This window comes from Heterocephalus glaber, unplaced genomic scaffold (assembly GCF_053883595.1).
Source record: "Heterocephalus glaber isolate CG9 unplaced genomic scaffold, H.glaber_assembly_v1.0 deba00001452, whole genome shotgun sequence".
In the NCBI taxonomy this organism is placed as follows: domain Eukaryota; kingdom Metazoa; phylum Chordata; class Mammalia; order Rodentia; family Bathyergidae; genus Heterocephalus; species Heterocephalus glaber.
The window spans coordinates 23,051,550-23,065,225 of record NW_028258302.1 but is presented as its reverse complement, the minus strand read 5'-3'; the positions used below and the strand labels follow the sequence as shown (position 1 = coordinate 23,065,225).

At 51.1% G+C, this 13,676-nt stretch overlaps 1 protein-coding gene across 2 annotated transcripts in view; it reads left to right on the top strand.

Moving 5' to 3' along the window:
- The window catches only part of Actl8 (actin like 8), a 57,497-nt gene that overhangs the window by 29,380 nt on the left and 14,441 nt on the right, over window positions 1–13,676 (top strand). The window contains exon 2 of one of the 2 annotated variants that reach the window (XM_021262921.2): window positions 9,082–9,279. The exons of the other annotated variant lie outside the window; for it this stretch is intronic. The gene's annotated coding sequence lies outside the window, so the exon portion shown is untranslated. The remainder of the gene's footprint in view (window positions 1–9,081; window positions 9,280–13,676) is intronic. 2 annotated transcript variants of the gene reach the window in all.

The window sequence follows — 13,676 nt, the reverse complement described above, 5'->3', positions numbered from 1 at the left end:
GAGAGGTTGAGCAGTTTGTCTTAGGTCACACAGATATTTGGGTACATGGTAGGAGAAGGGAGCTAGTATTTTCTGAGTAGCTACTATTGGCCTGGCTCTCAGTGTACCTCATTATTGCCCCCTTGGCTTCAAAGATTAAACCCTATCTGTAGGAGAGTAAACTGAGGCTCAGATACGGGCAGTGACTTGCCCTAGGCCACACGCATTTGAACCCAGGTTTGTGCGAATCTTGAAATCCTGTTTCCACCACTTCAGCAGCTGTGCTTTTATTCTGGGTCAGCTTAAGGACCCCATGGCAGCTCTGAGTCCATAGGCACAGGTGTGGGGACAGACGCCTCCCTGCGGGCAGGCGGTGTGGCGAGGAGGTTGGCTGGATCCTCTGCCCCTATGGCAGTGCCAGTCAGTGGGCACCAGGCCCGGAAGCTGGGCTCATTTGCCAGCCTAACGAGGAGGATGATGTTTTATGCATGGCGCCTAATTTTGCCCGCAGTCTCTGGCTATATTTAACACCATTAATCATTATTGTTGGCTCCCAGGGGATGGAGCCCTGATTAGTGTCAGAAACACATCACATGCAGAAGGGAGATGGAAAACAAGTGCTTGCCAGCCGAGTCCTCCCACCCGAGAGCCTTGCATGCCGCAAGTTGCTGCATGTTGCCGCCACCTGCGAAGCTCAGGACTCTCGGTGGCCTGGGTGCTGGATTCCTGCCCCTGGTTTACCTCATTAACTTCCCCCTGTTGTTGAGTTGGAGCCAGGACCGGGACTGGGACCAGGACCTAGTTGGCCCCTTTCTGCATCTCAGTTCCCTCTCTGCTTTGCATCAGAGCCCTGAGTGGCTCAGCCGCCCATCTCAGTTGGAGCTCAAGACAGGCTGAGCCATGCACTTATTAGGCCCCTACTGTAGGCAGTGCCCCTGCCCAGTGTGGTACCTTCCGTATCCCCGTGATCTCAGCTCTCACCTCTCTGTAGGACAGATGGGGAAACTGAGGCTCAGAGTTAGGTTTCAGCGGCCTATGGCTGGTCCCATCAAATGTGTGGAAATATGATGAAGAACCATGAGAACATTGAGTGGTACCGGCTGTGCCTGTGGGTGTCTGGAAGGGCCTTGCCTGAGCCTAGGCACAGACCTGAGCACACGATGCACCCATGACTCAGCCCTTGCACAGCCCCCAGCTTCTGCTTGTCAGGCCCAGATGATTTCAGGGAGCCCTCTGTCCTCCACACCCTTCCGCTCTACCCTTTGGCCTCCATCCACCACCCTGTTCACCCTTCCGTCACCATCATGTGACAGTGGCTCTCGGGTCCCTGGGGCTCTTTCTTGGGCAGTGTCTTCCTGGCTCATAGCGATGACCTCAGTTTTCAGAGGGCTCAGTCCATGGTCAGCCAGCTCCAAGGTGGAATAGACATAGCAGAGGGACCTGCTCACACCGTGGAGACCAGGAAGCAGAGACGGAGGGGAGGAGCAGGGGACAAGAATACACCCAGTCATGTCCCAGTGACCCACTTCCAACCAGACCCCACCTCAACAGCACATTCGGGTGTGAACTCAGGGCAAGCACCTCTGCTGACAAGTACGGTGCTCAGTGACCTGATCACCTTCCACACCTAGGAGACTTTCAGGGACATTTTAGATCTAAACAGTGGCAGGAACTGAGTTTCTTCAGCGTCTCTGTCCTTGGGCCCGAAAGGCTGCAGGCAGCTTTCTGTATTTCCTGGCTTTCGCCCATGTTCAGATGTGTCCGGTCTGCTTTAGAACTGGTGGTCTCATGGCGTGGAAAGCCCTGATTCGATTGCCACTCCTGCTTCTCTGGGCTCCTGAGTCATGGCTACTGGGACAGCTCCTGCACCCGCTGCCTCGTGACCTGTCTCGTTGATGGTGTCGTCTATCTCGGCCAGGGCTCTGCTGTCTGCACAAGTGGCCTCATCTGTGCATGTGAATGGGGAGGGGTGTCTGGTGCTAGCTCTTTTGTCCCCTAGCCAGTCCTGTCAGGGACCTCAGCGGTAGGTGGTTTCCCATCAGCTCTTTTTAGAATCGGAGGTACCCAGCCCTCCTTGTCCATTCCAGGGCACTGAGGAAAGCCATACGCTCATCTGCTCCATGCTAACTTCTCTTGCTGGCTCCTCAGCACCCCCAGTTTGGTTTGGGATTATTCTTGTTGACAGATCAGGAAACAGAAGCTCAGGGAGGTATAGCCACTTGCCCAAGGCTGCTCAGCAATGGATAGTGGGTGAGGTTTGAACCCAGGTCTGGCTAGCCTGGAAGCACTTGATTAAGAGCCTAGGTTGTGGAGTCTTAACGTCCTAGACTGTTTCCTGGCTGTGTGGCCTTGGGTGGAGTTACTTAACTTCCTTTGCGTGGGTCTCCCCCTCAGAAGACGTCTGAGATGACGGTTAGCAACAGTACCTAGGGTCTTTGGAAGGATTAAATGTATTCTACGGCAAGATTCACTGCTTTTGCCACCAGGGCTGTTGCTGGCCTTGCCCATTAATTGCACTGTCCCCTCAACCCCAGAGAAGAAATAGCTTTCAGATCTCAAAGCCTAGAAAACAAATGTGAATAACCAGCATCATCACAAATAGTTTCCTTCTTTGCTTTGGCTGTTGGGAAGCTCAGTCAAATTACTACAAGTCTATAGTCCTACCAGCTCTCATCTTGTTTTTTTCTACTTTGTTATAATTTTTCTTTTCCTATACTACAAAATTTGTATACTATTATTCTAAAGTCCTGAGTGAAGGTCTGGTTGTTATAAGCTGATGTAGCCATCAGGGGGGAATGAGTTGCTCTTGAAGATTGTGCCCAATGTTTATACCTCAGAGAAAAGCATCTTGGAAGCCAAGCTCCTCCTGCCAGTTGGGAGAGGGTGGGAGGTGGTTGGTAATATTGGAAATCCCATCCAACCCTCTGCGTGATGAAGTGGTGGGAGCTCCCCATATCAGTTTAAGATTAATGCAAAAAGCCCCAAGACAAGATGCTTAAACAATCCAAAAGTTGCTTTCACTCTGACATTTAAATAGGGGCCAATCAGTTCTGGGGTCCCAAGTCTAGGAAGACCTTGTATTCCTGTTTTCAGCACTGCTATATAATAGCTCCATCCTCAAAGTCACTTAGGTCCCAGGATGAGCCTGGAGCTTGCCATTACATCTGCATTCCAGCCAGTGGAAGGGAGGAAGAAGCCAAGAAGGGCACTTGCTAGAAGTTGCAGATCCAACAGCCGCCTCTCCTTTTGTCCTTGTAGACTGGTTTTAGGACCATACCCTGCTTCACAGGCGGTGGGAAAAGAATCTTCATTCCAAGCACAATTGCACTTCTCTCAGTCTATTTCCTCCACTCCGACTGCTCTAACTACCTTGCAAGGTTCTTGTGAGGATTAAATAAGACTGTAGTAAAATATACCAGGTGTTCTGCACATGTAAATTCTCTTCTATTTTTAGTTTTCCCTTCCTTCCCTCCATTACTGGGGACTTAGAGAGAAGCTTTAGCAACAGCAGCAGAGATTCAGGAGCAATAAAAGGCAGCTCAGCGAGAGCGCGGGCGGCACAGAGCAGAAGGCGGAGGTTGCAGGTTCTCTTCCCTCATCCAGGGAACGGGGAAATGGAACAGGGGCGTCCGGGTCAAGCCCCAGGAGTTGGGTGTGTGTAGATGTGGGGTGTGAACCCCTGGGAGGAGCTTTGCACCCTGGGGCTGCAGACTGCCGCCAAGTTCAGGGGGCTGCACGTGGGTGAGGCAGGGGCTTCATGTGCGGCTGTCCCACCCTGGGACTTGGCAGTCCTGCCCCAGTGTGTGTGCCAAGAAACTGGCGTGGTGTGTGGCATCGCATTGCCCCGCCGCCCCTTCCTGCCTGGATGGGTCCCCAGAATCCCCCCTGGGGCCTTTAAAAGCCACACTGGTGAGGGAGGGAGCCCAGAATGGCTTGCTGTGCTCCACAGGGGCTGTGGGAATGATGCTGTCTCCCGGTGTCACACCAGGGCGGCCGCCCTGAAGTCAGCGTGAGCAGCAGATCCTGGGGGCCCCAGCTGCCCTAGCAACTGAGCATGCCCAGAATGGAGTAGGTGATCTGGTTCCTGGGAGGATAAGGGCAGAGAAAGATGCCCAGGGGGCTTGGTGGGCAGAGGAGGAAGGCTGTGTGTGGCCTGTGTGTGTAAACACACGTGTGCACGTGCACGCATGTGTGCTCATTGCAGGGAGGGGCTCCTGCTGGCCTCCCGAGTGTAGTGGGAGTGTAGTACTGGTGTAGTTGGTGAGTGGCAGTGGAGGTGCGTTAGCTGATGTGCCCTGCTTCCACACACAGCGTCTCATGGTATTCTCACCATGTCCCAGGACAGAGACACTATCTCCCCACTCTACAGAACAGGAAACTGAGGCTGGGGCTGGTAGCAGTTTGCCCAAGGTCAGCAACAGCCTAAGCCCCCCTGGGTTGATCACATCTAACCTCATCACCACTCGGCTTTATCCTCAGTGCCACCAGGGTCAGAGAGCTTAAGTCCTGTATGACAGTACTGATACCATGAGAAAGCAGGGTGTGCACATGTCTGTGTGTGTGTGTGTGTGTGCGTGCGTGTGTGTGCACGCATGTGTGTGCACATGTGTACAATCTGGTGTGGGGTGTGGAGCTCTCCAGCCCTCAGCTTGCGCAGTTCCCCTCTGGCCCATCCAGGGTTCAAACCCTTGTGCTTCGTGGTAATCGAGGTGGTGTCTTCTTCCGCACTGGTGATGTGACCTGGGTCCGACTGTGACAGTGGCATCAGGGGCCACTGTCGGTGGTCTGTCTATGTGGGAGATTGACTGGCCTGCTTCCCGTCCACACTGGTGTTTCCAGAATGGCAGCTTGCATGTCACCTGCACTCCGGTGGCAACTGGCCCAGCCCCAGGGACAGCATCCACTCCTGTCCCCACCTGGGCACCCCTGTGTGGCCTGCTCTGGGCCTGTGTCGCACGTGTGCTACTGCCAGGACATCATCTGGAGCACCTGCCCCTGCCCTGGCAGGCACTTGGCTCGGATGGAGTCCTCAGCCTGCAGGCCAGCCCAGTGCAGGGGAATCTGAACTCTGCAGCCTCTCAGTAGAGCTGGCCAAGTTCCCCCAGGTACTGGAGATTCAGCTTCTGTGCCTCTAAGGGTGGGGGGAAGCCACTACCTCCTAGGGCCCCTGTGACTGTATGAGGTGACACCGATGAGGCCCAATTCCTGCTGTGACAGTGCCCAAAGGCCCTTCTTCCTGCAGAGCCCAGTGTTGTGTGCGACTGGAGAACATTCTGGAAGCCAGTGGCTTGGACATGCCTCTTGTGACAGACTGTGTTACCTGCTGGAACCTTGGCCTCTTATCTGTAAAAAGGACGAGGAACCCTGGCTTTCTGGGGACTGGGAGAGATGTGAAGCTCTAGGCACAATGCCAGGCTTGTGATGGCTGCTGAGGAACAGAGCCACTGTCCCCAGCAGAGTGGGGGTGGGCCAAGAAGTCTGATTTGGCTGTGAGTGAGTGAGGTGGGCCTGGACTAAGCAGGAGATGGTGGTGCTATGGAATCTGCATAGACAGAGGATGGAAGCTGGTGACCAAGGGGCCCTCCCTTGAAGGCCTTTTGCACAGCCAGACCCTGAGGTGACACCACACTCCAAGTCTCCCACCCTGTCCTCTCTGTAGAGGTGCCTGGTTCTCCCCGCAGAAGGTGTAGCACTGGTGTACCACTCCGGTACTGCCTGAAGGCCGAGGTCGGGTAGTTGGCCTGAGCTCTGCCTCTCACTGGATTCTGCCACAAAAGTGCTGTGGGATGTGGCTCTCACCACAGACATGTACTACCCATGAGGTGCCAGGGCCAGAGTGAAGAGGGGCCGGGTACACCCGTTGGGTGGGAAGTCAGTCAGCTGTGTGCAGTGGAGTAGGAGGTGGCAGGATGGGAGGCAGGGCATCACTGTGCTTGGAAGTGACTCGGGGGGCGGCTCTTGGAGGAAACGCAGCAGTCACCCACTGGCTGCCGAGCATGAGAGGGACACTTTGCAGGGAGAGCATGTGTGAGACCCTTGGAAGGTTTCTCTCTGTCCAGCTTTGCCCTGCGGTCCAGCCAGCTGGTCTGAGCCTGTCCCATCTCTCACAGGACACCGGGGACTGGAGATCGCCTTCGCATGCTCTCCAGCCGTGCTTTTCAAACACAGAACTGTTTTTTGTCACATTCTGTTCTTCTGTTTTGTCCTCCAGGTAAAACACTGGTTCATATCATTCTACTATTTTTCTGTCAAAGGCCCTCTCTGGCTTTTGTTTTTAAAAAATCTTTCATCCCCAGTCCCCGCTGTTGCGGCCTCCCGGGGGACACACCCGCTGCCTCTGTCCCGAGATGAGTGTGTTTTAGCGTGAAGCACGTGGGCTGTGCTTCACCTTTTCCACTCAGGTCTCATGGGAAGCCATGTTCCCGTTACTGTCACATCTGCCAGCAAGCAGGCTTTCCCTGCGTGCGTCCTCATCCCTGTGTCTCCTGGGTGCTGCCCATGCGGGTCCCCTCTCTGGTGTCCAGCTCTGAGAACAATACTGGGACTGGCCACAGTCCTGGAGGGGTGGACGCCAGACATGGGTCGGCAGCGTCACCAGGCCTTGACATCCACCAGTGGGTCTTGTTCTGCCCGTAGCCTGGGGGCCTCCTCTTGCCTCCCTGGCACCATGATTTTCTGAGCCCACTGACCTGATCGTGGTGAAGCATGTGATGGGCATCGTTGCAAGGCTCTGGGTGGACGTGCCATGCACTGGCTCCACTTCCCATCTCTCTGACTTGTTTTCTTGTTGATTTCTAAGTTCCTTACTTGTCACTTTACACATTGCCCGCATCTCCTCTGGTTTGATATATTTCTGTTAAATGCACCGTGCTTTCCGCTGACAGAGATCAATCATTTTTATGCTCTTCTGTCTCTTTCTTTTGCCTTAGAAATTGTGTGTAAGGGGTGTTTGCTGTCTCGTTCTTAGAAGTCCTTTCCTTTGTCAAGACCAAAAGGACTCCCACCGCCTCTCCCCTTCAGGTTCCAGTCTTACCTGTTAGCTTGAGGACTTGAGTCCTTCTGGATTCCTTTGTGCTCTCTGGATGGTGAAGCCACAGCTTGGGTTTCCTCCACATTGGGGATCAGCTCTGCTGCCGCCACCCCCAGCCCCTCTTTCTGCTGTGCCCAGGTCCTGTTGTCTCCGGCCCACCCCAAGAGGTTTTCCCTCTGTGCTTGCCTGTCCCTTTGGTTTCGCTGTTTCTGTTCACGTGCTCCCATGGCCTTTTTGGTGGCACCTTTGGGACATCTTGCAATCATCCTGAGGCTCCAGCTCCTCTCCCCTTCTTTTAACCTGAGCAATGGCTGGGCCTTCTTTTCTGCCAGGCCACTTTAGCTTGAGTTGACCAAAGTCTCTGAAGTCCCCGGTGTAATTATTATTGAAACCGCCTTAAAGTTTCTACACGCCTTTGGACAGTTAACCTGCAAACAATGTGAGCATGATATTTAGGTTTTTTCCTTGTCATTTTAATAATTTAAATTTTTCTCTGGTCTTGGGCATGTAGGTCAATTAAAAATAGCTGATATATTTTTAATTGACCATCTGAATGGTATTTCGTTTTCTGTTATGTTTTCTGGTTGGTTACTGCTGGTGTGCAAGATGCTATTAATTTTTAAGTTCACCGCTCCGTAAGTGTTCAGATTGTGCGGGGTTTTTCTGTAATTGATGCCACTGCTCTAAGTGAGAACCTTGGTGGCTCTCTCTCCCCTCTTCTGATGGTTCTGCACTTCATTTCTTCTTGTCCTCCTGCATTTGCCAGGGCCCCAGGGGGGTGCTGAGAAGCAGCAGAGCAGACAGGCTCATTTGCCTTCATTCCAGTCTTAAAAGGGATCCGGCTAAGATCTCCCTGGAGAACGGCGTTAGCTGTTGGTTCTGCTGGGCAGCATTTATCCAATTCAGGAAATTCTCTTCAATTTCTTGTTTGAGTTTTAAAAAATAAATTAGATGTTAAATATGACCTGATGCTTTTGCACACCTTTGCCCGGAAGTCCTTACACAGCTCCTCCCGTGTGCCCTGATGTATTGTGGGTGCTCTTTAAAGACTCATGTTCTTGATCCTTTTAGCAACTATTGATTATTTCCTTCTTACAGATGAGACAAAGTAGGCACAGAAAGGCTGATGAACTTGCCCAAAGTCACACAACCTTGATCCCAATTCTAGCATTTGCAGGGCCAGGGGAAGAGAATAAATGGACACATACGTACCAGTTCTAAATATTTAAAGTTACAAAACAAGCTAACAGACTGTCCAATAAAACATATTCTATCCTCCTGTCTGAGGAAATAGACCTTGATAAAAGGTAACATCTGCAAAGATACCAAGATGACCGAATTGAATTATTACTATGTATTTAGGCATTCCATTGATAAATATGAGATACCTGGTTGGGTAACAAAGTCATATATGACTCATAAATCATGTTTACTCCATAAAACTTAATCTTTTGCCTCCAATTCAACATGACAACTAAATGTTGATGTTATCAAGATTTCCAGTTTGTGTTGTACTGGCAATACTAATAGAAAGGATTAAAAATGAAACCTAATTATGTTCAAAATATATAAACTGAAGCTGTAAACACTTAGCAGTTGAAGTAAATGTTAAAAAACAAATTTCTCAAGCTGTCAAAAAGTTTTTCATCTAAAATTCAGAATGATCTACAAGCATTCAAAGGTGAAGTATAGATCAATACAAATTTTTAAATCAAAGTTATTTCAAACTTAAATTTACGCAGCCTGTGCAAGTATAAGTGTGGCATACCCAGTGCACTTGGTAGCCAGTATGGGTGGTTGGCAGAGGCACTTAGCTTTGACAAGTGGCCCTGGGCCTCTATGAGTATGGGCCACATGGCTTCTTTGTCCCTGCACTGCCCCCATAGCTGCTGTGAGTCCCGTGCTCTTCCAGCTCATTCCTGGGGACCTCTGCTACCCCATAGTGGGGAGGGCAGGGGAAGAAGAGACGCACCTGCCACTGCTAGGACATGCTTCATCTGGCAGCACCTGGTGCCTGCGTGTGAAGGGGAAGGTGTGACAAGGTGGCCAACTGGTCTTTCCTCTTACTGAAGGCTGTCTGCAGCTCAGGTCCTCCTGCAATGCCAAGTGTGTCCTTCCGATGTGAGCTGCAGCATAGACAGGACACCGATCGGCATCTGGACTCGGCTGCTCCTGAAGCATAGACAGGACACCCGTCGGCATCTGGACTCAGCTGCTCCTGTCCCCATGAAGCTGCTGCTGGAGCACGTGTTTCCCCAGGCACAGACTGTGTGAGTTGAGAGTGCATGTTGAGCTAGCACTGTGCTGAGCTCCAGCTCCTGAAGCATGTGTGTGTGCGCGCTCTTGTGTGTGTACATATATGTGTGTGCACTCAGTGGGAAGAGGGACTTAGGGCACTGGCCTGGGTCCCCTCTTAGGTCTGCAGGAGATACTAGAGCTAGTAGGGGCTGGAGTGGAGCTCAGTGGTAGAGGCCCGGGTTCTATCCTCAGCACCAAATGAATAAATTATAGCTGGTAAAGCACAGAGCTGGGGTTAGAACCCAGGTACCTGCCTCAGGCCCGTGCCCGTAGCCATGTTGCTGCTCTGCCAGATTACTTTTTGTTTGTCTATTAGTAGTTGTTTTGCAGCACAGGGGATGGAAGCCAGGTCTCAAGCATGCAAGGAAAGTGCTGTGGAGCTGAGCTTCACCGCATCCCCCTTGTTTGTTTTTAATCGACTCTTAGACACGGTTTCTGGCACTTTATTTTGGATTGTTGTGAATATGTTCCCAAGTGAAGTGGGCCTATTCTTTTCTTTTGCTTCTTTTTACCTTTAGTCAGTTTTGGAATTCAGCTCATACTTGCCTCCTGAAATGAGTGTGTGAACTTCTTTTTCCTATTTTGTTTGTGCTAAGGATAATCTGTTTGGTAGAAGTTACCTAATTTATTTGGTAGAAAGCAAGCCATAGGGGTGGAGCCCTTTGGAGGTGGAAGTACTTTGGTTACCATTTAATTTAGTTTGCTCAGAACTTTAAAAAATCAATACTGGAATTTTATATTCTTCTGGGAACTTTTCTGGGTTTTTGAATGTGTGAGGGGTCCAGGGCAATATGAGTGCTGTCTGGCTTTTCCTCTGCTGTGTCTCAAGCTCCTCTTTTGGGTGTTACTTCCCTGTGGTAGGGCCCAGCCAGTCTGTCTCCTTATTGGCTTCTGCTAGCTTGTAGTCTCCTTTCTGTCACTGTGATGAACGCCTGGGATGATCAGTTTGTGGTGAGTAAAGATTTATTTGAGCTCAGCACAGTTGCAGTCCATATCTGCTTGACTGCTGCCTTGGGGCCTGTAGTGGCTCAGGGCAGTCTCCAAGCAGAGAGAAAGGCAGGCTTTCCCATGTGGGCCTTGTGGTGGAGGCACTTCTCCAAACCACAGAAGCAGCAGCAGCAGCAGCAACTCCCACTGGAAGGTACCACGGGGCTGGGTGGGAGCTGGAACTCAGGTGGGTTGGGGGCCTGTCCTGGTCCAGAAGTTCATGATGTCAAGCACTTTTTCTCCATGATATTCTTGGCTCTGCTTTTTCTCACAGGTTTACTTTATCCTCACGCTGTTGCCACATAACAGCTATGACTGGGTAGTTTTGGAACTGACATCATGGGCTAACCAAGAGACAGTGGTTCTGTGGGGGCATACAGTGATGAGAGGAAAAATAGTTCTTTCCCAGAAGCCCTCAGTGAAGGTTCCTCCATCTCATTAGCTTGGGTTGGGTCACATGTTTCTCTATGAACCAATCACTGTCCTCAGAGGGTTGGGATGTGCCTCTGGGTTGAGTGTGGAATAAACAAGTCCCATCTAAGCCACACATAGAATGGGGGAAAGACAAGTCTAAAGTGAGATGTGGGTGTTCCCAACCAGGGATGCGGATGAGGGAGTCAGTGGCTACCTGCTATTCCCTGATGGCTACCTGCTATTCCTGCTTCCAGCTCTTCCATCGTCCATCCTCAACCCATCAGCAGTCATAATTCTGCTGCTCAGAAGCCTTCAGTAGCTGGACAGCTCTCTGGGGTCCAAGCTGGGGTTCATAGGGTTTCCTAAGGATGTCCTGTGCTTCCCACACCCAGGGAAACTCCAGACCTCTGGGACCTCACTTCTCCCTCCCTGTCAGGGTGTTGGCTTTTGCAGTCACAGTGTTCTTTGTGCCCTCATGTCTTCTGAGTCTCGGTCAAATAGCACCTCCTCCTGAACTTGTTCTTTCTCATGATTTTCTACTCTTATCCTTTCTTTATTGTTCTTTGCACCCAGTGCTTTATGAAACAAATATATTTTCTGTCTCCCTGTAACACACATGTGTGTGCATCTACACCCCCCCCCCCCCCCCAGCATCACCATTTCCTTTTTCATGGCTGTGCCTGCAGTGCTCAGCACAGTGCCTGGCACACGCACTCAGTAAATACTTGCTGAAGGCTGTAGCCCCAAGCCCATCTGCCACCTTCTCCTAGGAGCTCAGTGAGGGTTCCCTGCTCCTTAATCTGCCTTTGTCCTGGGGCCAGGGTTCAAGGATGCAGGGATCATATGACAGTGACCTGATGTGTGTCCTTGCCATTGGCCTGTCCACCCTGGACCTTGGCAGCAGCAGGCTAATGACACTGATTTCCTCTAACCTCCTTTTCCTTCTTACTCAAGACTGCCAGGATCTTATTAGCCCTGTTTACACGGCCGGGATGTCGAGCGATTAATTTTTAATGGCTTGGTTTATTGCATGTTTGAATGGTTTATTGAGTAATTCCCCCATTTAAGTGATTAATTCCCCAGAGTTCAGAATGACTGGTTAGTTTTACATTAATCAGGGTTTCTGAATGCCAAGAGACAATCAATCAATCCTTCCTGCCAGGGAGAGTAATGTTAAAATACCTCAAGGTACAATGAGGTTAAGCAAAGGAGTAATTAAAACCCTGTTTCTCCTCATGCAGACTTGATGTCTCTCTCACCTCTCCTTTTTACCCCCACTTCTCTTCCCCCTTCCTCTCTTTTCCCAATAAGGCCATTCCTTGGACACAGGTGCTCTTGGGAGGAACAAGTTCACCTGGGCCTTGGGAGGACTTTGGAAATGAGGCTCCACCTGCTGCTGTATGGGGCTGCATGGCCACTGGGCAGGCAGGACCTGATGGGTCCCTGGCTTCTGACCTCCCTCTTGGCTTCTGACTTGCAGGGAAGCAGAGCCACATCTGGCTTTGGGTTAAAATATCTGGTTGCACCTGTGGCCAGACAAAGCTCAGGTGGAACTCAGGTGAATCTCCCCTCGGGGGCAAGGACAGGGTGTGTAGGCTGGGGCTTTGCCTTGTGATCTCACCACCATGGAACCTTGTGGTGAGTCTCCTGCAGTTGCTGTAACAAAACACCGCATACCTGTGGCTTCAAACAAGGATGAGGTTAGAAGCCGGGAATGTGGCATGGAGCTGGACTAGAACAAAGGTGTGGTCAGGATTGTGTCCCTCTCATCACTTTGCCTTTCTCAGCTTGGGGCAGCTCGTGGCCCATCCCTCTATCTAAACTAGCAGCTTCTCAACATCTTACATCTGACTTTCTATCCTCTTCTGCATTTGAAGGTCTCTTGTGATTACGGATAATCCGGATCCTCTTCCCTTTCAAGGTCAGATGATTAGGAGCTTTAATCCCCTCTGCTACCCTAATTGCCCTTGGCTGTGTAATCTGGCATAGTCATAAAACCACAATGGTCAATAGGATACAGACCCTGGAGCCAAAACATTTGACCCTGGGTTCAAATCTCAGCCCAGTCTCTAATAGCTGGGGAGGCTGGGATAAGTTTTCTTTTCTTTTCTTTTTTTAAAATTAATTTTATTGGTACACTTTAGGTATATAATAGTGGGATAAGTTTTCTAACTGTGCCTCAGTTTCCTTTATGTGAAACTGACCTCACTTACTAGCTCCTCCCTTACAGACCTGTTGGGCTGGGGGAACAAGGAGTAGGGCACATGGATTTCTGCCTGGAGGCAGGAAGCGCACTGTAATGGCAGTGTGACATCCTTGAGCTGGAGTAGAAGCTGGGGTGATGCTAGAACATAGACCCAGTTTGGGGTAAGTGCGCAGTGCCTTGGAAAATGGTTAGAATCACAAAACCATTCACAAGGGCAGGGAGAGACCTCAGTGCCCCAGCTCTCAAGAGCCCAGGAATGCTGCCAGCCTTGGGCAAGAAGAGCTGGGGCATAGGAGGTGGTGGCAGAAGGCTCAGCAGACAGAGGCAGCAGACATGGGTCAAGGTTCTGCTCCCTGCATCTCTGGGATGCTGCTGCTGTTCCTTCGAGCATCTATGAAAGGCATTTACAGCTGTCTGAAAACCACAGTTCAGAGCACAGATGGGCCTATGTCCACATGGGGGGTTGTGGCAGGGGTTAGGAGCTTGGGCTCTGGACCCACAGGCGTGGATTTGAATCCTGACAGAATCCTGGACTGGGTACTTGGAGGCCATTCCTTTGCTTCTCTAAGCCTCGGTTTCACCATCCACAACCTGGACACGATGCTGAGCCCTGGCCACTGGGCCGGTGTGCAGATTGAGATAATAGTGGACAGGACCATGTTTGGTGCTACTCAGCACCCTGCAGGTGCTCCTGCAGGTGATTCTGCAGGAAGGAGCTCCCATTTGGAAGTTGCTGAGTTAGAAGCTCTGTGGGGTAAAGGT